This window comes from Macaca mulatta, chromosome 14 (assembly GCF_049350105.2).
Source record: "Macaca mulatta isolate MMU2019108-1 chromosome 14, T2T-MMU8v2.0, whole genome shotgun sequence".
Taxonomy (NCBI): domain Eukaryota; kingdom Metazoa; phylum Chordata; class Mammalia; order Primates; family Cercopithecidae; genus Macaca; species Macaca mulatta.
The window spans coordinates 86,441,231-86,453,903 of record NC_133419.1 but is presented as its reverse complement, the minus strand read 5'-3'; the positions used below and the strand labels follow the sequence as shown (position 1 = coordinate 86,453,903).

Below are 12,673 nucleotides of genomic sequence, written 5' to 3'. Positions count from 1 at the left end.
AGTTCCTGACCACCCAGAAGATTTCTCTCAGTAAAGGGTGAGAATCCTAGAAAAATATTCACAAAGTAAATGCAGTTATCTTCCAGGAAGGTTACACTTAGAATATCTGACAAATAGACGTCGAATCTGTCAGTAACTACAAACATCTATTCAATGCCTGCTCTGCATGGTGCTTTACCTGGCCCTCAGTTACAAAGTATAGATGAGGCAAGACGCTACTCAGACAGGAGGAAAGAAGCGCACTGCAGCAGAACTTAAAAAAAAATGCCCTACAAGAGCTGTGGGTACTTTGTGTGGATGAGGTTGGTGGGGCCCCCAGCGACATCCAGAATCATGTTGAGGAGCCTATCTTTGAAGTATAACGTCTGCTTGGTGCACCACAGGTACTCCTCCTCCTCTGTTTTGCCCTTCCAGGCGAACAACTGGAATGCCAGCCTTGGCAATGGCAGCTGCCACATGGTCCTGGGTGATGTTGCAGCTGGACCACTGCAGCTTGGCACCCAGGGTAATGAGGGTCTCAATGAGGATGGCCATATCCATGGGTCACATGGAAGCAGCTGGCAATGTGGGTGCCCTTCAGGGGCTTGGAGTGTTGAGTACAGCTCCCACAAGCACATCAGGCCCAGCACCTGGTTCTCCATGATATCCAGGGTTTTGCATCCCCAGGAGGCCAGGCCAGTGTTGGCGACTTTGTAGGGCAGTTTGTCAGACACGCTGGTGGTGCTTGTGATAGACACGGCTGAAGGGGCCCAGGCCTTGATCTGGGGACAGGCACTGGGGATATGACACCGGACAGGGGGTTCCTAGGTATTTTATTCATTTTGTGGCTACTACAAATGAGATTGCACAGAACACATTTTTAACTCCATTAGAATTGGTCTCCAGTAAATGTTTTTAAAAATCCTGAATTAATTTAAAGCCATTCAGTGGTAATAGTACTGCCTAAGCATTACTTTTAAAAATTGAGACATCTTTTTGTATTGATTATGTATATATGATAGGGCCCAAAATCATTAGTGTTAAAATGTAAAATTTGGCTTGTTTGGAAATATGTTAAAATCATATATTAAAATCAAGGTATTTAAAAATATCTAGATGAGTGACATTTTCAAGTTTCACTTGGTTGATTGATGAGGTACATTACATTAGCATGTATTTTCTTCACCAATGCAAATCCTTTCGTCATGGCACATTTTTCTACTGCAGTACTCAAATTATATTGGAGTCTTAGCTTTAAAATTAGTCTGTCTTCTGATCCAGAATTGCTAATATCAAATAGTTTGAAATGCAGTATATTACACTAACTTCTCTAGTAACCAGAACTACATTTTTTCCAATTCTTACTGTCCTTCAGTTTTAGAATTATCAACAAAGAAAAGAAAAATAACTGGGAGAATATTATTATTAGGATAAGGGAAAAATATGCAATAATGATGGTAGAGAACAAAAAGGGCTTCTTTCTACCTTCAAATAGCAGTAGTGAGTCTAAAGAGGATCTTCTGGAGGTGGCTGTAAGGCAATCCATGAGCCATTATCACATAGACTGATAAATATCCAGTCATTATTTTTCTCCTCTGTCATTACAGGAATCTTTCTTTTCCTTTTTTTGGGGGGGGGGGGGGCTTAGATAGGGCACCTTTTCCCATCTCTTAATCACTTCCTCAACTCTCTCTCTTGCCCAGCAGAAAATTATGGGATAAGGGAGTGAGGAAACAAACATGGTACTGTACAAATGTGACAAATTCATAAAAGAAGCCAAGTTCTCTTTAGAAGAATGTTGTGGTATCCAGAGCAAGAAGTTGAAACCAATCTATGAATTGGGATATGAGGGTAAAGGACATCAGTAACACACTTAGCACATATGAAGTACCTACAGGGGAAGACCATTGCACTGATATTGAGAAGGATGCAAGAATATGTGAGGTTCTCACTTAGAAAGCATTCACTAGACTCAGAATTTGGTGAGAGGGGCACTAAGAGAACAAGACCGAGCTTGGTCCTCGCTCCTGCACGGAGTTGTATAACCTCGGCCAAGTCTCTGAACTTCTGACCTGTTTCCTCCTCCATCTGTCCTAGCTGCTGTCCGGGCTATTATGAGGCTCCAGACACTTTGGGAAAACTGTCAAGTGATAAAGCCTCGCAAGAAGGGAAGGCATTCTTAGTCTGCTCTGCGTCTGCTGTGTGCTAGCGCCTGTGTGGGGGCACCGTGAAGGTTACAAACCTGAATCAAATTCAGAGCCTGCCTTTCGAGAGGGCAAATAATGTATCCAGGGATTCTACCGCAGTGGAGAGATGGGTTGACATTCTTACCAGATTAAAAAGGCCTGCCCTCCTTCTCATCTCCTGGGTGGAGAAGAGGGGTAGGCCTATCAGAGCCCTTCCCAGCAGCTCCTAACGGCCCAAGAACGGCGCTTCGCCACAAGACCAGGAGGGCGCGACCCCCAGGCTGATCTCGAAGCGGCGCAAGCCCAGGCCCGGGGACAGGGGCGCCCGTGGACAGGGGGGCCCGTGGACAGGGGGGCCCGTGGAGGAGGGGGGGTCCGTGGAGGGTGGGCCGGGGATGCTTATAAAGTCTTCAGTGTCACACTGGAAGGAGTCGGGGACCAAGAAAAGAGGCCAGCCAGTCTCCTGACATTCCCTCCACAGCCTCCAGCGGTGGATACCCCGCCGTGGGCCGATAGTTCGCACTTCCGTTCAGCCCGCTCACCAGGCCTACCCGCTCCACCGCAGCCGGTGCCGCGCCCTGCGTTTCCAAGGCAACCGACGTCCTCCTCCCCACTCCCTCCCCACCCGCCCTAGCTTAGCCGCGAACGGCGGGCCAAGCGCGCCATCTGGTGGCGGCGCAGGGAAGAGTCCCGGCCGAAGGCCCGCACCGCCGCGGTGGTAGCCGCGGTCGCTCTCTCCAGCCTTTTTCCGCTGACCCGGCTGGTCTCAAACGCTCACGAGCCGCTTGGCTCCCTTTAGTCGCAAGCCCGGAAGTTGGTGACTGTAGACACAAGACCCACGGACTTTGTGCTGTTACCGTGAGCAGGTCATTTGAGTCTCAGAGTCTGTGTCTTCCGCTGTAAAATGAGACGCCTGGACTCGGTGGTGGTTTCTGCACAGTTCGGGGGACGCGGACGGGGACGGGGACGGGGACGGGGCCCGGTGGTCTGTGAGGCTTCTGCGCGCCTCTACCCCGCTCCGCTCCTTCCACCGTGGCGGCTTCTCTTCCTTCCACTTTTGTACACTCATTCTTTGGTTTTAGCTCTTAATAAGAATGGCAGATCCCTGGACTAAATGCTTATAGGACAACTTCCTGCTGTACAAGTCCTTGATTCTGTTTTCCTTTTCGCTTTCCTTTTTTGTTCCTAAACCTTGAGAAAGGAATTTAAGTCCAGTATTTCCCACTCTTCGCTTTTTGCTGTTCTCTCTTCCGAGAGAGAGAAAGAAAATCCTACACGTAACCGCCTTTAAAGTTCCTCCTTCCTCTCCTGCATTATTTCTCATTATCTGCCTCAAGATAATTTTCTTTGTTTTGTACTTTGACACTGGCTCTAAATGGACAATTTTCTTTTACATCCTAGGAGCGTCTATATCCTGGTAGTTACATTTCAGTCAATTACTTATCCTTTTGTCCCAGGAAGACAGAAATGAGGCTCCTTTAGGCTTCCCTGCTCCCTTCGTAAGTCACCTGTTTGGCATTCTTGAATTTGTTTTTTTAAAAATGGATTATAATATTTTTTATTCATGCTGTGTTATATTAATAATGTATTAAGAACTTAAAGAAAGGGAACTGAAGCAGTTAATGAAAATATTAAGCAGCTTTTGGTTAAGGGAGGTTTTCTCATCAGTAAAATACCAAAAATTAACCATTATTAGAGATAATTTATGTGTTTCACCTCATTTAAACCTCCCTTTAGTCTATCAGTGTTGTGTTTATTAAGTGCCAGGAATTTGCTATGATCTACACATCTGATATAAAGGTTCTTCTGTTAACCTGGTTTTCCCTAAAATAACATTGTCAGATGGGATTATAGGATAAAATTATTAAGAGTGCAAATTCAGGAGAAAAAGCTACCACTGGAAAATTTTTAAAGCATGGAGATTTTTTAGGCAAATATAAAAGCAATTTGTGATTCTTCAGCACTTTGAATTCATTCCTACATCATTTCCTATAAATCTTAGGCCTGCTTCTTTTATGAGAGCCTGGGCCCATAGTGAAAAACTGTACTTTTACCTATCATTTGTATCCTGCACAGTTTTTCTTATGGTGTTTACCAGTTGGTGGTCAGTGTGAAGCCAGATAAAAACCATTTGCTGAGTTTCCTCATTTGACCTTGATTTTCTGTTAGCCTTGCCACGTTGAATGATATAGAAATAGACATAGGAAAGTATCTATGGTAGAAAAAGCCAAATACGCTGTCTGTTTTGGCAAAACCACAAATAACCTGTTTGATATGAGCAATTGCTAAACAAAAACAACTGCAGGGTCTTATTATTATTAAATCTCACAATAGTTTCTAAAGACCTGAACTAGAAATGAACTTACTGCCTTTGCGAACCAGTTCAAACTTTTGGTAAATCAGACATTTTACCTACAGTAGTTACTTTTGAGAAATAGAAAAGCTGTGCTACAACTTCCTATCCAATAACTTTGTTCCTCACAAATTTGAAACAATTAAATAGATGCTTTGCAAAAATAAATAATTATGAACTAAAATATTCTCTTAAGATGAAAAAAGTATATGCTACCTTTAAGAAGGAGATTGTTTTAACCCAACATCCATTGTCACGTTGCAATATTATATTACAAAACGGGATGGTGTCTCACTATTTATAAGGGTCATATTTTTTCACTTTAAGCCAGAGACGTATACCTGCAGTTCACTTTTTTTTTCTTTATCTCTCCAAACCAAGTTTAACTTAAATAACCAGAATTCCGGCAAAAAAAAAAATCACATCTCTTTTTTTTGCTTCTTACTTCCTCTGCCTAATTAATTTTTGAAATTACTTTTATGATCTCTCTGTTTTCTCAGGTATAAGAGGAACCCAGGACAGTAAGCTGGAGCCAGGGTTTCTTATCCCAGGAACCTGGGCTATATTATTTGAATTGTGCCTGAGGGTTTTAGCATGTGACATCACAAGAGCATTTAGCAACAATGAATTGCTGCATGCTTGCTGTAGTTTTAAAATATGAACACAAAAGGACAAACATATAGACCAATAGAATATAAAAAATCAAGAAATACACTTGTACGTATATGATCAGTTGGTTCAGACAAAAGTGTAAAAGTAGCTCAATAAGCAAAGCATAATCTTTTGAACAAATGCTACTGTAACTATTGGATATCTAGTTGGGAAAAAAAAAATGAAGCTTCACTCTGACCAAACACCATACAAAAAATTAACTCAAAATGAATCATAAAGGTGAAAACAATAAAACTTCTAGAATAAGACAAAAAATATTTTTGACTTTGCATCAGCCAAGTCTTACATAGGACACAAAAAGCATGATTCAAAAAAGAAAAAAAGAACTTGAACTTCATCAAATTTAAATTTAAAACATCTGCTTTTGAGGTTTTTTTTTTTCTGTTTTTCTTCTTTTGGTTTGTTTGTTTTTTGAGTCAGGGTCTTGCTCTGTCACGCAGGCTGGAATGCAGCAGTATGGAAATGGCTCACTGCAGCCTCGAACTCTCAAGCTTAAGTGATCCTCCTGCCTCAGCCTACCAAGTAACTGGGACCACAGGCACGTGCCACCATGCTCAACTGATTTTTTAGTATTTTATTTTATTTTTTGTAGAGATGGGGTTCTTGTCATGTTGCCTAGGCTGGTTTCAAACTCCCAGGCTGAGGCGATTCTCCTGCCTCGGCCTCCCAAATTGCTGGGATCATAGGCATGAGCCACCATGCCCAGCCTGTTCTTTAGTTTTAAGAAGATGAAACGGCAAGCCACGGTCTGGAAGAAAACATTTGCAATACATATACCTGCCATAAGACTGTGATCTAGAATTTATAAATAATTCCTCAAACTCAATAATAAGAAAAAAACCCAACTAATTACAAATGCTTAAAGATTTGAATAGACACTCCAAAAAGTAGATATATTCATGGCCAATTAGCACATGAAAAGATGCTCAATATCATTAGTTATCAGACAAATGCAAATTGAAACCACAGTGAGATACTACTACACACCCACTAGAATGGCTAACCCTAACAGACTGACAATACCATGTGTTGACAAGGATGTGGAGTAACTGGAACTTTCATATATTCCTGATGGAAAAACAAAATGGTGCAACCATTTTGGAAAACAGTTTAGCAGTCTCTTATAAGGTTAAACATATACTGTATGACCCAGCAACCCCACTCTTATTTATCCAAGAGAAATGAAAATGAATGTTCATAGCTGCTTTATTTATAATACTACTTAATAAAAAAAGGAATGTTGCCAGCACTTAGGAATGGAAAAAAAAAGGGGTGGGGGAAATGAGCTATTGATACATGCAGCAACCTGGATGGATCTCAAAAGAATTGAGCTAAGTGAAGAAGCCAAGTGTGAAAACCTATATGGTGTATCATATGAAATTCTAGAAAAGCCTGGAAGCAGATCAGTGGTGGCCTTGAGCTGAGAGGCTGGGGTGTGGGATTGATTGCAAGGGGGCAGGAGAGTACTTCTGGAATAAAGGAAGTGCTCTATATCTTGATTATGGGGGTGGTTACAAGGGTGTATAGATTTGTTAAAACCCATTGAACTATGTATTTAAAATGGGTACATTTTATTGTGAAGGAATTGTACTTTAACAATGTTTCTAACAATTTAATTTTAAAAATTTAATTGTACTTTAACAATTTAATTTTTTAAAAATGGTTTCAGGCTGGGCACGGTGGCTCACGCTTGTAATCCCAGCACTTTTGGAGGCTGAGGCAGGTGGATCACCTGAGGTCAGGAGTTCGAGACCAGCCTGACTAACATGGTGACACCCCGTCTCTACTAAAAATACAAAATTAGGTGGGTGTGGTGGCGCATGCCTGTAATCCGAGCTACTCGGGAGGCTGAGGCAGGAGAGTCGCTTGAACCCGAGAGGTGGAGGTTGCAGTGAGGTGAGATCGCACCACTACACGCTCCAGCCTGGGGGACAGAGTGAGACTCCGTCTCAAAAAAAAAAAAAAAAGGTTTCAGCTTGGGCGTGGGCATGGTGACTCACCTCTGTAATCCCAGCACTTTGGGAGGCTGAGGTGGGTGAATCACCTGAGGTCAGGAGTTCGAGACCAGCCTGACCAACATGGTGAAGCCCCATCTCTACTAAAAATTCAAAATTAGCAGGGTGTGGTGGTGTATGCCTGTAATCCCAGCTACTTGGGAGGCTGAGGCAGGAGAATTGCTTGCACCTGGAGGCAGAGGGTAGAGTGAGCTGAAATTGCACCATTGTACTCCAGCCTGGGCAACAAGAGCAAAAACTCCGTCTAAAAAAACAAAACAAAACAACAACAACAGCAAATAAATAAATGTTTCATATTCTATTGGGGGAACCCGCCCCTGATAGTTAACATGGGTTCTTTTCTATTTCCCTAAGTGTCCACTGGTTTGAGAAATAAAGAGAAAGAGTACAAAAGAGAGAAATTTCAAAGCTGGGTGACCGGGAGAGACATCTCATGTCAGCAGGTTCTGTGATGCCCCTGAGCTGTAAAACCAGCAAGTTTTTATTAGCAATTTTCAAAAGGGGAGGGAGTGCACGAATAGGGTGTGGGTCACAGAGATCACATGCTTCACAAGGTAATAAAATATCACAAAGTAAATGGAGGCAGGGCAAGATCACAGGACTTACAGGATGGGGCGAAATTAAAATTGCTAATGAAGTTTTGGGCACGCATTGTCATTGATAACATCTTATCAGAAGACAGGGTTTGAGAGCAGACAACCTGTCTGACCAAAATTTATTAGGTGGGAATTTCCTCCATCCTAATAAGCCTGGGAGTGCTACAGGAGACTGGGGCTTATTTCATCCCTTCGGCTTCGTCTGTAAAAGACAGCCACCCCCAAGGGGGCCATTCATAGGCCTACCCTCAGGGGCACATTCTCTTTCTCAGGGATGTTCCTGCCGAGAAAAAGAATTCAGTGATATTTCTCCTATTTGCTTTTGAAAGAAGAGAAATATGGCTGTGTTCCATCCAGCTCACTGGCAGTCAGAGTTTAAGGTTATCTCTCTTTTCCCTGAACATTGCTGTTATCCTGTTCTTTTTTCAAGGTGCCCAGATTTCATATTGTTCAAACACACATGCTCTACAAACAATTTGTGCAGTTAACGCAATATCACAGGGTCCTGAGGCGACATACATCCTCTTCAGCTTATGAAGATGATGGGATTAAGAGATTAAAGTAAAGACAGGCATAGGAAATCACAAGGGTATTGATTGGGGAAGTGATAAGTGTCCATGAAATCTTCACAATTTATGTTCAGAGATTGCAGTAAAGACAGGCGTAAGAATTATAGAAGTATTAATTCGGGGAACTAAGAAGTGTCCGTGAAATCTTCACAATTTATGTTCTCCTGCCATGGCTTCAGCTGGTCCCTCCGTTTGGGGTCCCTGACTTCCCACAACAATATTCTTTAACACTCCTCTCTTCAAGAGGTAGCATCTCTGTTCCCTCTCCTTGAATCTGGGTGGTCTTATGACTACTGTAAGCAAGAGAGTATGGAAATGACTCTGTGTTCCTTCTGAGGCTAGTTTTTAAAAAATCATGCAGCTTCCTCCTGGTTCTTTTGGGATACTTGCTCTAGAGGAAGCCAGCTGCAATGTAAGAAGTCCATCTCCTGTGAGACAACCATGCTGGAGAGGCCAAGTATAGGTACTGTGGTCCACCATTCTAGCTGACCCCACCTTATAACTCACAAAGTGCCAGACATGTGAACAAAGTAATCTTGGACTGTCCCAGCTGGCCCATCCATCAGCTAAGTATTGCTGAGTTAATCTCAGTTGAAGCCACAGGAGCAAGAGATCACCAATTACTAACCTACAGGATCTGTGAGCTGTAATAAAGTGGTGGTTGTGTTATTTTATTTTTAAATTTTTTTGCAGAGACCAGGTCTCACTGTGTTGCCCAGGTTCATCTTGAACTCCTGGGCTCAAGTGATCCTCCTGCCTCAGTCTCCCAAAGTGCTGGGATTACAGGCATGAGCCACGGCACCCAGCCCAGATTGTTGTTTTAAACTAATTAGTTTTGTTAGTATATTTGTTGTCTATTATTGCACAACAAATGCCTCCAAAATGTAGCAATTCAAGACAATAATAATCATTTATTATCCCACAGTTTCTATGGATCAGGAATTCGGGAGCAACTTCACTGGGCAGTTGTAGCTTGTTGTAACTCATGAGGTCAGATGTTGGACAGATTCTGTCTCTGCCTGAAGGAGTTCTCATTCTAGGGGAAGTGAGGAGCAATCAAGTTATTCTGCAATTATAAAACAGTTGGATACTTTCCAGAAAAGGGGTAAAAGCAAGGTGTCATGGAAAACCTAATCCAGTCTTGCGAGTCAGGGAAAATTTTCCAGAGGAATTGAGATATAAATTAAAACTTGACAATGAGCAGGAAGTTTGGAGCATTGAGTGGGAGGGCCTGGGACAGAGGGCATTGCAAATACAAAGCCCTAGAGGTAAAAATGAAAATGATGAGTTTCTAATGAAGCAGAAGAGATTACCATGGTTGGATAATAGGTTCCCAGGTATAGGAGAGAAGTTGAGACAGGAGGCTGGAGAAGCAAGTAGGGACAGATCATGGCGGGTCCTCTGAGCCATAGAGAAGATTACAGGCTCTGTGATGATGACAGAAGTTCACTCTGGCAAGTGTGGAGGAGGGTGGGAACAGGCAGGACAGGGTCAGGTTCCAGAATGAGTTCCACTGACCACAGTTTCAATCTTTCTTTTGCCTAAGGGTCACTCACTTGGTTCCAGTTTCTGGTCCAAGGAGCTTGTCTCAGGCTCTGCCCTTTGCAAGATTGCAGTGACTGGCAAAAAGAATGACCTCATCTCTTTGGCTCAAGTTGTCAGCTTGCCTAATCTCTGGAACCTTCTATGGCTCAGGTGAGATGCCCACCTCCACACCAGGAAGTAGTCTATGAAACTACTATCACCACACCACCAGAGAATATGTGGAGTAACACTACCTCACATCTGGAGAATGAGGCAGTATACACTCTAACTTCCATATTTTAAGAACTGTATTTGTTTATGGAAAGGAAAATAAAATTACATTTTCAGGAATATCTACCAATATTAGCAAACCCAAGGTAGTGTGCTCCATTTTTAAATAAGGGAGTAAGAAGTTTGTGAATTACTCCCTACACACTTCATATGGTTTTGAGGACATACTATTTTACCCTTTATACAGCACACTACCTAAGAAAGTCCATTGCCAGAAGACCACTTTCTTATTCTATGTAAATGAAATGTCTAGAAAAGGCAAATTTACCGAGACAGAAATTGAGAGGCTTCAGCTAGGGCTTACATGATAGAGTCACCAGCAGGGGGACTGCTTGGAGAGGAAGCTGTCCAAGTGAAGCCATGAGCAGTTGAAAGGGGTATTGCAGAGAAGAATAGTCTTTGACCCTGAAATTGAAAAATCCTTCTTCTGTCGAATGCCCCTGACTTTGGGAAGTACCCATTGAGGCATCTGGTGAGACTGAGAGATATACTTCCCATAACCATACTTTGTTGATGCTTATTTTGTTTAAGAACATGAAATTTGGAGTCAGTTCAGGGTTCTGAAACTGCTTACTAGTTGTGTGACCTTGGATGAGTTACTCTACCTTTCTGTATCTCAGTTTCCTGATCTAGAAAATGGACATAATATTGCATACTTCTCAGGGCTGCTCTGAAGATTACTGGGTACAATTCCTGGCACACAGTAGGTCCTCAATAAATGTTAATTCTTCCTTGTAGCCTTTTAACTGTTATATGAGAATGCTGGAAAGTAGGAGAATGTGAAACTTTTCTGTGTCATATTTTCCGTGTAGCCAGAGAGGGCTTTCTCCACCTAGTTAGTGTCTAAATTTGATGGGACCCAAATATGCATCTTGGACCCAGCTCCAAGACTACACACACACACACTCAGCATCAGTTAGATGGCTCACAGTCACACCATGCCCCAAACTCATTATCTTCCACCCCCTCCAATTTGCCTCTTCTCCTTGAGGCTATGTTCCATATTTAGAAAATGACACCAGCCTCCACTTAGCTCTTCAAGCCTGAAGATTAGGAGTCATTCTAGACTTTTATTTTATTTTATTTTATATTTTATTTTATTTTATATTTTATATTTTATTTTGTTTTTTGTTTTTGTTTTTGTTTTTGTTTTTTTTTGAGACGGAGTCTTGCTCTGTCACCCAGGCTGGAGTGCAATGGCGTGATCTTGGCTCACTGCAAGCTCTGCCTCCCAGGTTCAAGTAATCCTTCTGCCTCAGCCTCCCAAGTAACTGGGATTTCAAGAGTGTGTCACCACACCCAATTTGTATTTTTATTAGAGACAGGGTTTCACCATGTTGGCCAGGCTGGTCTTGAACTCCAGACCTCAAGTGATCTGCCCGCCTTGGCCTCCCAAAATGCTGGGATTATAGGCATGAGCCACCATGCCTGGCCCATTTTAGACTCTTTAATTTTCCTTACCTCCAGATCTAATCAAGCTTCAAGTTTCAATAGTCTATTGACAGATTCCACTGGCCACAGCTGGAATTGAACACATTCTACAGTAGATTTAACCCAGTCATTAATTTTCATCCAAAAGTATTTTAGATTATATTTGTTGGGCAGCTACTCTGAGCTAGGCACTATGTCAGGCTTTCTCTTCACTACCTCCACCCTAGTACAGGTCCCAGTCTTTCCTGAGTTGACTGATGAAATAGCTTCCTATCTAGCCATCCTGAATTCAGTCCTTTCTTCACATTCTTCCACAGACCCATTCCCTTAAGACCATAAATGGCTTTCCACAGATCTCTTAGGAAAGGGTTTCTGACATGGCTGATAAGGCCCTCCAAGATCCAGGCCCACCCAGGTCTAGGTCAGGTCCCCTTGTTATATGCTCCAATTGGGTTCCCCCAGAAACACCTTTATATGGGGGTTTGAGTGCAAGTAGTTTATTAGGGAAGTAGTCTTGGAAAGCTATGGTAGGAAAATGGGGACATGAGGGAGGAATAAAAGCCAATTCAGGATATGTTAGCAAACAAGTTATTGGGAGATGGGTAACAGGGGCTTGGTTTCACTGGAAACCCTGGGAGACAGCAGAGAATACACTCAGAATTGTCCCACCCAGAGGGTGAGGAAGCTGGGTGGTTAACTCTCATTTGTCATGAGTTGAGGACGTTCCTGAGGGCATTGATTCCCAACCCCGATAGCCTGCAGGGGCTAACCATGCCCCTACCCACTGCGGGTCAGAGAAGTCCTCACTCAGGACTGAGTGTTGAGGTGCTTGCAGGAAGAAGCCCTTAGCTTGCCTGGTGAATGCTGCGGGGATAGGGGCAGCCACTAGTGTGACCACAGCTTTCAGAATGCACTTGACCTCCCCTTTGTAGCTCTCCTTGCCCTTGAAATGAACTCATTCAGTGTCAATCTTTCAAGCTAATATCTTAGCTCTGTAAGGGTGTAGACCATGTCTCTCTGCTTCACCATTATACCACCAGTGCCTAGCACAGAGCCT

The 12,673-nt window shown here is 42.8% G+C and overlaps 2 protein-coding genes across 6 annotated transcripts in view; one reads left to right on the top strand and one right to left on the bottom strand.

Moving 5' to 3' along the window:
• CCDC83 (coiled-coil domain containing 83) overlaps window positions 1-12,673 on the bottom strand; it is a 112,173-nt gene that overhangs the window by 69,010 nt on the left and 30,490 nt on the right. The gene's annotated exons all lie outside the window — the stretch shown is intronic.
• The window catches only part of SYTL2 (synaptotagmin like 2), a 161,766-nt gene continuing 152,006 nt past the window's right edge, over window positions 2,914-12,673 (top strand). For all 5 annotated transcript variants that reach the window (XM_077964145.1, XM_015115365.3, XM_077964140.1 and 2 more), the window contains exons 1-3: window positions 2,914-3,031; window positions 3,567-3,664; window positions 9,917-10,065. The gene's annotated coding sequence lies outside the window, so the exon portion shown is untranslated. The remainder of the gene's footprint in view (window positions 3,032-3,566; window positions 3,665-9,916; window positions 10,066-12,673) is intronic.